A 14,214-nucleotide genomic window follows, 5' to 3' on the forward strand; every position below is an offset into this window, starting at 1 on the left:
GCTGGTATGCAGACAGCTGGGCACTGGCAAGCACGGCTGGTATGCAGACAGGTGGGCACTGGCAAGCACGGCTGGTATGCAGACAGGGAGATACTGGCAGGCACGGCAGGAGTGCAGACAGGGAGGTACTAACAGGTTGGAGTGCAGGCTGGATAGGGTCCAGTACAGAATGGGAGACAGGTACAGAGCTGCAGATGCGGTAGACAAGCAGAGTAAAGCAAAACCGCCGGAGCAGAGGACAAGGCAGAGCAGAGAGGAACTGCTGGTGCGGTGAGCAAGCAGAGCGGAGCGAAAACCGCAGGTGCGGTGGGCAAGGCAGAGAAGAGCAGAACCGCCAGAGCGGTGGGCAAGGCAGAGCAGAGAGAAGCCGCTGGAGCGGTGGACAAGGCAGAGCAGAGAGAAGCCGCCGGAGCGGTGGGTAAGTCAGAGCAGAGAGAAACCGCTGGTGCAGTGATCAAGGCAGAGCAGAGAGAAGCCGCCAGAGCGGTGGGCAACTCAGAGCAGAGAGAAACCGCCGGAGCGGTGTGTAAGGCAGAGCAGAGGGAAGCCACCGGAGCGGTGTGCAAGTCAGAGCAGAGAGAAACCGCTGGAGCGGTGGGCAAGGCAGAACAGAGGGAAGCCGCCGTAGCGGTGGGCAAGTCAGAGCAGAGAGAAACCGCCGGAGCGGTGGGCAAGCAGAGTCGAACAGGGCTGAAGGTGCAGGCAGAGAGGGCAGGGCTCTGTTCACATGGAACAGACTGGAAAATACAGGAGGATGGCTAGAACACAGGAGGAAGATACGGAGAAAGGGAAAAGGGACAAGCAGAACCAGATACACGCAAGGTACTTCCTATGAAGTAGCGAGTGGACACAAAACTCACAAACAGAAGTACAGAGACAACGAGTTGGAGTTAGGTGCAGGTTCAGATACTGCAGGAAAAGGGAAGGAACGGACATAGAGACAAACAGGTAATAGGCTAGGATACAGTTCAGACAGGAACTGCTACTACAATGAGATACAAGAACGAGCCTGGGTATACAGCCCCCAGAGTGGCGGAAACATACTAGAAGTCACAGTTAACAGGCCTGGGTATACAGCCCCCAGAGTGGCGGAAACGGACTAGAAGTCACAGGTAACAGGTCTGGGTATGCAGCCCCCAGAGTGGCGAAAACAGACTAGAAACAGGACAGGACCTGGCAATTCAGCAGCAAAGACTAACTGAGTGAAGGTGTTGCTCAGGCTCCTCCTTCTGGGTGGAGGGGGTTCAAATATCCAGTGACTCACAGCAATAGGCTGGAGACGCAATAGAGGTGCGCCCACAGCAGCTATAAGAATCAGGAAGTACCCGGGCCGCCGCCCTAAGCAGTCAGTCAAGAGACATGCACACAGCATGAACTGGAGCAAGATTTGCAGGCTGGACTGACAGGTAAGATTGCGGTCTTGCATAGTGGGAGGTGGTGCACTATGCAAGCACACCGCCAGGGATGTTACAATCTTACAGCGGCATGCTATTCCATCCAGTTTGCGTTTAGTTGGACCATCATTTATTTTTCAACAGGACAATGACCCCAAACACACCTCCAGGCTGTGTAAGGGCTATTTGACCAAGGAGGACAGTGATGGGGTGCTACGCCAGATGACCTGGCCTCCACAGTCACCAGACCTGAACCCAATCTAGATGGTTTGGCGTGAGCTGGACCGCAGAGTGAAGGCAAAAGGGCCAACAAGTGCTAAGCATCTCCTTCAATGTTGGAAGACCATTTCCGGTGACTACCTCTTGAAACTCATCAAGGGAATGCCAAAAGTGTGCAAAGCAGTCATCAAAGCAAAAGGTGGCTACTTTGAAGAACCTAGAATATAAGACATATTTTCAGTTGTTTCACACTTTTTTGTTAAGTATATAATTCCACATGTGTTAATTCATAGTTTTGATGCCTTCAGTGTGAATGTACAATTTTCATAGTCATGAAAATACAGAAAAATCTTTAAATGAGAAGGTGTGTCCAAACTTTTGGTCTGTACTGTATATACACTGCATAGTACCACTTCTCGAGTCCTGTGTACTGGGTGTAACCCTCAGTATCGGTATTATTCTGGATCTGCCTCAGTATATACAGAATAATACAGATACTGAGAATTGTACCCAATATACAGGAGAGGAGAAGTAGCACTGTGCTGTGTATTTTTCATGGAAAAGTTGATTAGCAGCAAAGTTATTCTCTGCAAATTGAATGTTCTGATGTGAGGAGAGGATATAGAAGATATGATGTAAAAAAAGAGAATACTAATCTCACCGTTCACCTGTCCCACCATCCTGGTAGCCCACCTCCTGGTCACCAGTTCCTTTTCTTTTTAACTTCCCCTGTCACACACACTCTCTTGAATCTTCTTCACTCCAGGTCCTGGTTTCTAGGCCCAGATTTTCACTGCGATGGCATAGCGCACAGTGATGGAGCAGGAAGAACTGGCTTCTGAAGAATGCAAATTAGGATAAGCCTGATGTGAAAAGGGGAAAAGAAGAAGTGTTGGAGACCAGATATCAGGCTGCTTTGAGGCCAGGACAGGTTAATATTGAGGTGAATATTTTTGTTTTTGCCTGGCCTTCTACAGTTCTAGCAAAGTGGCAGATAAAAAATATTTTATAAATCTAATCACTGCTTTACTCTTCTCCACAATTTTATCCCGGACCTGTCTGGTGTGGTCCTTGCTTTTCATGATGCTGTTTGAGATCTAATATTCTCACACTAACCTCTGATGCCGTCACAGAACAGCTATAGTTATACTAAGAATAAATTACACACACAGGGGGACTCAATATAATAACTATGTGACTTCTGGAGTCAATTGGTCACTCTGGATAGTATTTAGAAGTATCAGAAGACAGAGGGCTTAAAACAAATGCACATCACAATTTTCAGATTTATATTTTTAAAATAATTAGAAAACCATGTATCATTTCATTTACACTTCACAAATACTTGCTACCTAAAATCACAATAAAATGCATTTAAGTTAGTAGGTATAACGTGAAAAAATGTGGAAAAGTTCATGGGGTATGAATACTTTTTCAAGGCTTCAAGGCACTGTATATATATATATATATATATATATATATATATATATATATATATATTTCCAACGTGGTCAGTAATAGTACGCACCACGTCGGAAAGACCAATTCAGCGGGGGCACTGCAACATTGCAGTAAAATGCAATAACGGGCGATCAAAACATCGGATTTATCCCAAAATGGTATCAATAAAAATGTCAGCTCGGCGCGCAAAAAATAAGCCTGTCACCCGGCCCCAGATCACAAAAAATGTAGACACTACAGGTCTCGGAAAATGGCTCAATTTTTTTGCTTTTTAGCAAACTTTGGATTTTTCTTTCACCACTTAAGTAAAAAAAGAACCTATACATGTTTGGTGTCTACAAAGTCGTAATGACCTGGAGAATAATAATGGCAGGTCAGTTTTAGCATTCGGTGAACGTGGTAAAAAAAAAAAAGAAAAACAACTGTGGAATTGCATTTTTTTTTGCAATTTCACCGCACTTAAATTTTTTTCCTATTTTCCAATACACGATATGGTAAAACCAGTGATGGCATTTAAAAGTACAACTTGTCCCACAAAAAATAAGCCCTCATATGGCCATATTGAATGAAAAATGAAAAAGTTCTGGCTCTGAGAAGAAGGGGAGCAAAAAACAAAAATGCAAAAACTGAAAACTTTCCGGTCATTAAGAGGTTAAATGTCGTTTGCAAATGTACACATAAATTTTGGACTATCCATGAATATTTGGTCCAGCTGTCCAGAATTAGTTGAATAGTGAATAATTAACTATGCTTTAAAGGGTTATTACAATAATAGGGATTAATGGCATATCCAAAGGATATGCAACGGTCCGTAATGGTTGTCCCCTAATTTCTTACTTTCTGAGGCAGCCATGGACTTCCCTATGCAGCATGATAATAAATGCAGAGGAGACTGTGCTTAGATGAGGCTCCCTCTATCATTATTATAGGAGTTTTGTTTTCAATGGACTAAAAAAGGACGTTGCTGAATGGATTTATCTGTTCTCAATGTAATATGCTAATTTACAGATATTTTATAGGTGACATGCCCACACCAGATGCTGGATCTTCCAACCAAACACGCAGATTGACAATGCAGTTTGGGCATCTGGGCAAGTACTTAGAAGGAGCCATTGCAGCTGCTACTAGAGAAAAGGGGCTCAGTTCTGGGTTGGTTCAATCCACTATGCATCTTATGTGGCAAAAACTGTGCAGGACACCAAGTCATAAAGAAGCTACAATGTTAACTATTAGATCAAAAAATGTAAAAATGGGCTTTTTGATTCTGTGGGGCTGCAAAAATTGGCAGTGTAAAGGGGGGCAAGTTAATTAATTAACTGAAGCTAGATTGTGACATGTAGGCAATTTAATTTTAGGGGCCACTGCATGTAAAAAGTTTTATTTTTTACCTATATTTCTTATGTTTATAAGTTACATAACTATGTCTTCTTGTAAGTAAACAGTACAATAAAAATTATAACAATGTAAAGGTACGTTTTCATTTTATTTATTATTCTAAATTTTATTCCATGACTAGTACCATTATTTTTATCTGATACTTTCTGCGTAAAACTCTAATAAATTGGAATGTGTCAAATCCTGTTTCTTTTCCCATTAAATTGATAAATGAAATGTCTCTGTCCTAAACCAACCTCAGCCAATTTGCAGGCACTTACGCTGCCCATCTGGATATCAAATAAATCAGCATTATTGTGGTTATTACGCATTTTTCATATAATGGAAACTAAATGAATACATCAGCAGGGTGAACTGGGACCGTGATAATTAAATCAAAGAATAAAACTATTGTATGAAAGTTTTGCAAAACATTGAATACTCTTGGAAACACTGAGCTATAAAATTCTCATTCATAGTATACAATATCTTCAGATGTTTATACCAGTTGTTCATGTTACATTGCCTATATTACCTTTTACAGCTATATATGATGTAATTCAATAAAGTGATGTAGGTATATTGATTTTATGCACTTTTATGAGAGCACTTTACATAATAAATATATATAAATGTATGTAGTCTGATATTTTAACCTACATATATTTTGCTTTTAGCATTGCAATTTCAATTTATAGCATTAAGTTTGCTGTGACAGAGCTGCAAATACAAAATGTCATAATATGGAGCTATATAGAGTGGAAATACCCCCTTAAATATTTTAAAGCCTAAACACCACTATTCCTGGTGGTACACACATTTTTTACAGGTCTGCAAAATGACAGTAGGTCCAAAGTGTCTTGAAGAAAGAAAAGGAACAACCTAATCCAGTATGTATGGCTAGCAGAGATATAGGATGTGATTTGGAGCATTAAGTGTAGCAAGAATTAGAGAGCATTGCTCCCTACTGCATCATTGCTCATGTTCTATGTTTCATATGCAACCAAAAGTAGCACCATTGCCACCAATATTGGTTTGATAGAGACATACAGTGCTTTCAGCATCCGAGGTACAGATAGGCACATAACCTTGACCATGTAGCAATGGTAAGATACATGGTGATGTATATAGATGAGAGAATCTTTTGAAATTCAAATTCGTCGACTGAAACATTTTACCCAAAAACCTGATTCACAGCAAATAAAATCTCCTGAATCTCAATACTGGAAAGCTTTTAATTGCTCTGAAAATACACGTGGATGAGAAGAGAGAGAAACAGAGAGAGAAGACCCCGGTGACCATAAGAGTTTCCATTCTACAGAAGAGAAAGACTTACCCAGTGCGCTACACTGTGAATTAATAATCTTTATTTATATAGTGCTAACATATTCCACAGCGCTTTACAATTCAGAGGTTCATATACAACAGTCATAAGTAACATAGCTAAAGATAATACAATAATTAAAGCGAAAATAATGACGACTCTGCTCGTAAGAGCTTACAATCTACAATGAATAATATTTTGCTTTATTTGCAATAAATTGTTGATCTGTGATGGCCCAGGTACTGACCACCACTGTAAGGGTTCGCTCACACTTGTGTATAAATAGTTGGTCCGATTCTCAACCAGAAAAGTTGGACAAGTGTAATCCGTCAGGTTTACGTTTTGTTATGCCGGTGCAGTACGAGTATGCGATTATTTTCTCGTCTCGCATCCATATGCAATCCGTATGACATGTGTATGCAATGTGGTTTTTCACCATCTTTTCCAAATTTAAGAGCCTATTAGTGAATGTCCTTTTTGATTGTTAACCCTATAAATAGACCCTACCAAAGGTCAGATGCTGAGCACATCCATATTGTTTGGGAGATCCCCACACCATAGTATTGTTCCTGCTGTTGGTGATTAACCTACCATATATCCAAAATGAATTTGTCCTTCAATACCACCGAACAGGTATTATATAACTGGGTGCTGTCCAGGAAATTTAGGGCAAGGTACCCATCCCTGGCAGTTTGAGGAGATGGAACCTATTTAACGTGGTATAAGAGGCCATGAGGCCATTTTGCCCATTTGTTCATGAAGCTACACAGCCACCATGTCAATCAACACCATCGACCAGCTACTGGAGGAGCATAGGCTGGGCCTCACTTTGTAGAACAACCGTTTGAGGAATTGTGACATTGATCGATTGTTTGGAATTTCTGATTTAGCCCTATTCTGCAAGCTTTGTGGTTTTAAATCCAGCATCTTGAGTTTGCTAAACTGGTTTTCGGTTTAAAGTACAGTCTGTACTCTTTTGCCCAAAACACATATTTGTTTTAAATGTTTATAAATGTGTCATTATTTCGCATTTAGGCCACATTCACACATTCAGTATTTGGCCAGTATTTTACATCAGTATTTGTAAGCCAAAATTAGGAGTGGAACAATCAGAGGAAAAGTATAATAGAAACTCATGCACCAGTTCTGCATTTTTCACCCACTCCTAGTTTTGGCTTACAAATGCTGATGTAAAATACTGATCAAATATTAAACGTGTGAATGTGGCCTTAATTGTGATTTAACCTAGTGCTTATGGCAGAACTGTCTTCTTCATTTATTAATTGAATTTGTTATCGCTGTCTGGTTTTTTTTGGGTGTGGTATCGTGTTTACCTAATTTCTTTGTTTTCACTGGCCCCTTTAGATTTCAGTTGACTGGCTTTTCTTTTGCGCTGCATTTGGAGTTTCTTCTCGGCAAGTCGACTACCTCAGGCATCGTGTGAGCAACGAGTAAGCAAATCTGAGACTGACTTCAGCCAAAAGTGATGCCTGGTCCAACCCCTGAAGGCTTGGCCTGCATTGCATGGGGAATGTCTACCAAATCCAATTCCCCATTAGTATTAGAGCAGTCAACGAGAAGCACATCTTGTTAAGAAGCTGCCAAAGTCAGGGTCTCAATACTATAATTATTAACAATATTTTTCGGTAGTGCTGTTAGCCTTGGCTAACAACAACTACCGGTTTGTAATTGTAGATATTGGGGCCTATGAAAGAACTAGAGACTCTGGAATCTTCATTTCTTCCGTAATGGCTTTGCAGCTTCTGAGTAATGAAATGGGTGTGGCCTCCCACAGATTATACCTGGCTCATGTGCTGAACCTGTTCCATTCGACCTGGTTGGGGATGATGTCATTCAGCTGACCCGCCATGTGATAAGGCATTATCCCTGCCGAGGTCTGGACTTGTGATGGCGTAAATTTAATTATAAATGACATCACTCTTTCCCCCGTACCAGAAAACCCTCAATTGTGCTTTGTCCTTCAAACCACACATCTAAGCCCTTATCACGTCCTGTTGCCTCCAGCTCAAAAATATTTCCAGAATTCGTCCTTTCCTCAACCCTCAATCTAGTAAACTGCTTGTGCATGCCTTCATCATCTCCCGCCTCGACTACTGCAACATCCTCCTCCGTGGCCACCTCCTCTCCTCCACACTTATTCGTTCTTCACCCAATCGCCTCCAAGACTTCTCCCGAATATCCCCCATCCTCTGGAATTCTGTGCCTCAACACGTTCGATTATCTGCCACATTCGGATCCTTCAGACGGAACCTGAAAACCCATCTCTTCAAGAAAGCTTACAACCTGCAATGACCACGCTGCCACATCACCACCACCAGAGTTGCTGCAACCCCCCAACCTACTGTCTCCTTCCCCATCATCTGGTAGAATGTAAGCCCGCAAGGGCAGGGTCCTCTTCCCTCTGTACCAATCTATCATTGTTAGTTCATATACTGTAAGTGATATCTGTATTTTATTTGTAACCCTTTCTTATGTACAGCACCATGGAATCAATGGTGCTATATAAATAAATAATAAAAATAATAATTACATGCTAGCTAGGGCACGGCATTTAGTCGAATGCGCCTTTGACATTTTGTGTATCAAATAGAGGATCTTAATGAGTGTTTTGTGATATTTGTAAAATAGCATTATTGTTTGTGCCTTTCCCCCACCAAAACAATACCATTATGAGTTGTGCAATACCTTTTGAACACAGTAAAAACCCTAAAAAATAAAAGACACAGAAACAAATGTCATATTGAACATAGAAATGTAGTTATTTGTCCTAACCAAAAACAGCCTCAACACAGGCAAAAAGCAGGAAAAGCCCAAAATCAAAGGAAGAAATAAGTTATTTCTTCTAGGCAATCCAAGAAAAGTAAAAACTAATCATAAATTATAAAATTAAGTTGGATAAGTGGAAGGGAGAAGACTGGCGGAAGGATTAGGATGGGTAGAATGAGGAGGTGAAGGAACACAAGATGAGGTGGATGGTCGTGGCTTGTAAGCGGGTTGTATGGGCATTGCTGTGGTGGCATGCAGCTCCCATGGCCACTCAGATCAGGTGCTACCTCATGGTGGTGGGTCCTGGGATGGCATTGGTGCCATCCTTCCCCAAGCCCACTGGTGTGGTGCTGCTCTGATGGCCCAGCATGGTATCCAGGTGATGCTGGTGGTGGTGGTGGAGATGGTGGTAGCTGTGAAGCAACAGTGATGGATGCTTGTGTTATTGGTGATCTATGGAGCTGTTTTTGCTCCAGTATCTATAACCCATCCTGGGGGTCATTGGGTGGAATGGCAGAATCCAGGAGAAACAGCTTGTCTGATTTTGTACACAGCTGTAGATTATCTGAGACCTTTCTTAATTGGAGTTCTATACTGCGACAAAATGCCTCATCGCCATAGTCATTCACAGTGTGAGATAGATAGTTGATTACTCCACTATCTACCTCATGGCATGTGGTGTTGGGGAGGTGCTCCCTTCTTCGCAGGGCTCGACAGGGTATGGGAGCCACTAGGGGTGAGGCATCAAGCAGCAAGGTCAGGCTGCTCCTCCGTGCTTGTTCCTCCTCGTCCGGGTCCACTGCTGGGTGAGCTGATGTTCCTGTCTCCTCCTCCTGCTTGTCCACCACCTTGGGCTCAGATGTTGTGTCCTGGTCCCGTAAGTTATCAGGTCTGGAATTTAACATTTGCAGAATTGGAACCAAAAGCACAGAGGATTGAACTTACGGTCTAAGCTCCATGATGGGTGCCAGAAAACTGTCGATTCATATGGTTTCTTTTTGGAGGCCCCATCTCCACTCCTGCCTTGCTGCTGTCACTCCCTCCTATATTGATCCCTGCAGTTGTGCCAAGGAGAAGGAGGAGGAGAAGAGAAAATAGCCAAAATCAGGAAGCATATACCCATGTGTGGGTGTGAAGAGGTGCATGGGAATACACCTCCCAAAGAAAAAGACACTGAATTTAAGTTTATGTTGCGCTGCTATCATTCAGTGGTATTGAGAAGTCTGGCCCAATCCAGCCCTTGATCATTTTTATAAGAGTCAGCCTGTCAGTATTTTCAATTGACAAGAGGATGCGCTTATCAGTTATAATTCCACCAGCGGCACTAAAAACCCGCTCTGATAAAACGCTAGCGGCACGGCAGGCCAGGACCTCCAAGGCATAGAGAGTCAGTTCATTCCACGTATCCAGCTTGGATACCCAATAATTATAAGGCACAGAGGAATCACGGAGGACGTTGGTACGGTTGGCAAGGTACTCCCTCAGCATCTTCCCAAACTTTGCACTCCTTCTGAGAGTACCCCGCGCCTCAGGGAATGTACGACAGGAGGGGCTGAGAAAATTCTCCCAGAACTTTGACAATGTTCCCCTGCCTCTGCTGGATTGAAGTTGTGTCTCTCTTGCCTGTACTCCTTGGTTGTCCAACGAACTGTGACCTCTGCTGCCAGAGTGTTCAGATGGGAATTTTTTTAATAGTTCCGCAACAAGGGCCTTCTGGTACTGCCCCATTTTTGTAGACCTGACCGCCTCAGGAATAAGAGATATAAAGTTCTCCTTGTAGCGTGGGTCTAGAAGTGTCACCAACCAGTATTGACTGTCACCCAAAATTTTGAGAACGCGAGTGTCATGGGAAAGGCATGCGTGCCAGATTGTTAACAGGCAAGAGTTACTTGTCCTCACCAAGAGGATGACTGACCATGCTCTCCTCCTCTTCCTCCTCTCTGTCCTCTGGCCATCCATGCTGAACAGACGGTATGACAGTTGTGCAGGTAGTACTGTCTATAGCGCATGAAACCAGCTCCTGTTCTTCCTCCTCCTCTTCCTCATTGTCACCCAATCCACGTTGGAATGAGATGAGGCTGGGCTGTGTGTAATCACCCTGTATGGTTCGTGCTCCGCCTGCAATGCATCCTCTTTGATTGTGAGCAGAGAGCATTGCAGAAGACAGAGAAGCGGGATGGTGACGCTAATTATGGCGTCATCGCCGCTCACCATCTTGGTGGAGTCCTCAAAGTTTTGGAGGATGGTACATATGTCTGACATCCATATCCACTCTTGAGGTCTTATGTGTGGAGTGTAAACTGAATACCGACGGCCTTGTTGATTTTGGTACTCAACAACTGCCCTCTTCCTCTCACAAATCCTTCCCAACATCTGCAGTGTAGAGTTCCAATGCGTGGGGACATCACACACCAGTCCGTGAGCCGGAAGCTGCAAATGCTTGCTGAAACACGGCAAGGGCGGTGGAAGCTGTAGGTGACTTTCTAAATCGGCACACAGGCGGCGTACTTTAACAAGCAGATCTGGCAGCTCCGGGTAGGATTTGAGAAACTGCTGAACCACGAGGTTAAGAACATGGGCCAGGCATGGTACGTGTGTGAGCTCGCCTCGCCTCAGAGCCGCCACCAGGTTCCGGCCATTGTCACACACGACCATGCCTGGCAGTAGGTTCAGCGGTGTGGGCCACAGATTTGCCTGCTCTTTCAGAGCTGTCCACAACTCTTCAGCATTGTGCGGTTTGTCACCTAAGCATATTAGCTTCAGCACAGCCTGTTGCCGCTTGGCCGAGGCAGTGCTGCAGTGCTTCCAGCTTGTGACTGATGTGGTCATTTCAGAGATGGAAGCTGAAGAGGAGGATGAGGTGCAAGAGCTGTAGACTGTGGGGGCAACCCTGATTGACCTAGAGCCCGCAATCCTTGGCGTCGGAGGACGTGTTCCTTCTCAAGGTCCGACTGGGTCCTGGCCTCCACCATGTTAACCCAGTGTGCCGTCAGCGAGATGTACCGCCCCTGCCCACAAGTACTTGTCCATGTGTCCGTGGTTAGGTGGACTTTCCCAGTAACTGCGTTGTTGAGGGCACGGCTAATGTTTTGGGACACGTGCTTGTGTAATGTGGGGAATGCACACCGGGAGAAATATTGGCGGCTGTGGACTGAGTACCGAGGAACGGCCGCCGCCATCAGGTTGCGGGATTCTTCCTTCTCCACGAGCCTAAAAGGCAACATTTCGAGCGCAAGCAGTCGTGAAATGTGGGAATTTAGTAGTGCGGCCTGTGGGGCGTTGGCTGCGTATTTGCACTTGTGTCCCAAGGACTGGGGTATGGGCAACTGAACGCTGCGCTGGGACAAGGACGTGGACGTGCTTCCTGATGCTGCTACTTGAGAGTGTGCAATGACAGGTTCAGGGCAGGAGGCATCTTCGCATGTGCCATGGACAGGGGATTGGCTTGCATGCACAACAGCAGAAGAAGCAATGGTGCCACCTGGGTTCGGCCCACAAAGTCGGGTACTTTGCTGCCATGTGCCTGATCAAGCTGGTGGTGGTCAGGCTGCTAGTTTTGCCACCCCTGCTGATGCTAACCTGGCAGGTGGTACAAATGGCCTTTTTGGGGTTATCGGCAGAGTCTTTAAAAAACAACCAGACTCGGGAAGACCTAACAGTTGTACTGGCAACTTCCTTCATGTTGGTGTTATGGGGAATGGTTGCCTGCCTTCTGTCTGCGGCCACCACACTGCTTCTTCCTGCCTGTTGGGGTGCTCTGCCTCCCCCCCCCTGTGTGCTGCTGTCCTCACTCTGCATGTCCTTCTGCCAGGTTGGGTCAGTTACTATATCATCCACCACCTCGTCTTCCACTTCCACACCCTGGTCCTCCTCCTGATTTTCTGGCAATTGTGTCTTATCATTGTCCACCTCTTGAGACACTTTCCCACCGTTGCCTTGGTGTGACCGTGGCTGCTCAAATATTTGAGCATCCCTACATGCGATCTCCTCTTGGCCCGCTTCAAGTGGACCGGGCGAGAGGCCTGAATCTATAAATGGAAAAGTGAACAGCTCTTCATAGTGTCCAAGTGTGGGATCAGTTTTCTCGGGGCACTCGGCATGGTGGGAGGAAGGAGGATCAGGATGAGGAATATGCAGTACAGATTCACGGCTACTGAGACTTGACCATGTGGAAGACAGGGTGATCGTGGTGGCTAAGTGACTGGATGCATTATCCGTTATCCAACCAACAATCTTTTGACACTGCTCTGGGTTCAATAGTGGTGTGCTGCGGTCCCCTAGGAATTGAGACAGGAAGGTCGGGCGAGAAGATGTGGGTGTTTGTTGTGGCACAGTTTCAGCTTGCCCATGGGCTCGGCCTCTGCACCATCACCATCACATCCAGTTCCCGTCCCTTGCCATGTACCTTGCCCATTTTAAATGGAGGACAATATCTTCCACGCTCACTACAAATGGCTGAATTTGGAGCGAATTTATATGTAATCCATATGATGGAAAAACCACAGTTTTAAATACCTGGCCTGTAGGTAACTATTTTGAACAGCAAACCGATGTCAAAAACTTTGCTGACACACTGAAAAAAAATTTGAATGGAGGCCAAAAATGGCAGTATTTTCAGCACAATTATATGTGATCCGTGTGACGGAGAAACCACAGTTTTAAATACCTGGCCTGCAGGTAACTATTTTGAACAGCAAACCGGTGTCAAAAACTTTGCTGACACACTGAAAAAAAATTTGAATGGAGGCCAAAAATGGTAGAATTTTCAGTGCAATTATATGTGACCCGTGTGACGGACAAACCACAGTTTTAAATAGCTGAATATTTAGCGCTGTAATATGGAAAGAACCTGGCTGTATTCTGCATTTCCAACAAGCAAATGGCGCCGAAAAACTGTGTTCTCTGGATTGATTTTTAAGCAAATAATGAGGATTAAGATCCAAAAAAAATTATTCCTGGCCCCTGAGACCTGGGCCTTTGTCTAGAAATGTCTAACAGCAGGAGAAGGCAGAAGTGGAATGGAGCCTCTTGTGCTATATGCACTGCAGTCTGCTATATACACTGCCTGCCTGACTATATACACTGCCTGCCTGATATTTCTCCCGATGGATTAGCCCTCAGCACCTCTCCCTACACTGCCTGATTGCGGAGTAGACTGACGAGCACAGCGGCGCCAGGTCTGATATTGACCTGATGACGCTGTGCGGCCAGCCAATAACTGTAATGCCACAACCAACATGGCTGTGGCATTACAGTGAGTGGCAGGCAATCCCTTCATGTTGATTGGCGCTCTAAAGAGTGCCAAACATGCAGGGAGGGGACCCGAGCATCCGCCCGAGCATCTTGCAAGTACTCGGCGAGCTCCGAGCATCTCTAGTACTGAGATGCTCGGGCGAGTACCGAGTACTTGCGAGTATGCTCGCTCATCACTAATCATTACAAAATCACAACTACTAGGGTAGGCAATGATTTTCGAAATCACTGTGTGAATATAATTATTCCAGTGCCAGATATAATGTGTTTTGAGGAAATATAATATATCCAAGACAAGTTATAAGACAGCGTAGCATCACTACTTCCAGCCTAAAGTAACTTATTATACTTGGGTGGCCATTATAGGCATGACTTCAAGCATATAAACTATATAAAATATGC

This window comes from Phyllobates terribilis, unplaced genomic scaffold (assembly GCF_046119375.1).
Source record: "Phyllobates terribilis strain yellow unplaced genomic scaffold, ASM4611937v1 Scaffold_1__5_contigs__length_1240528914, whole genome shotgun sequence".
Lineage (NCBI taxonomy): Eukaryota > Metazoa > Chordata > Amphibia > Anura > Dendrobatidae > Phyllobates > Phyllobates terribilis.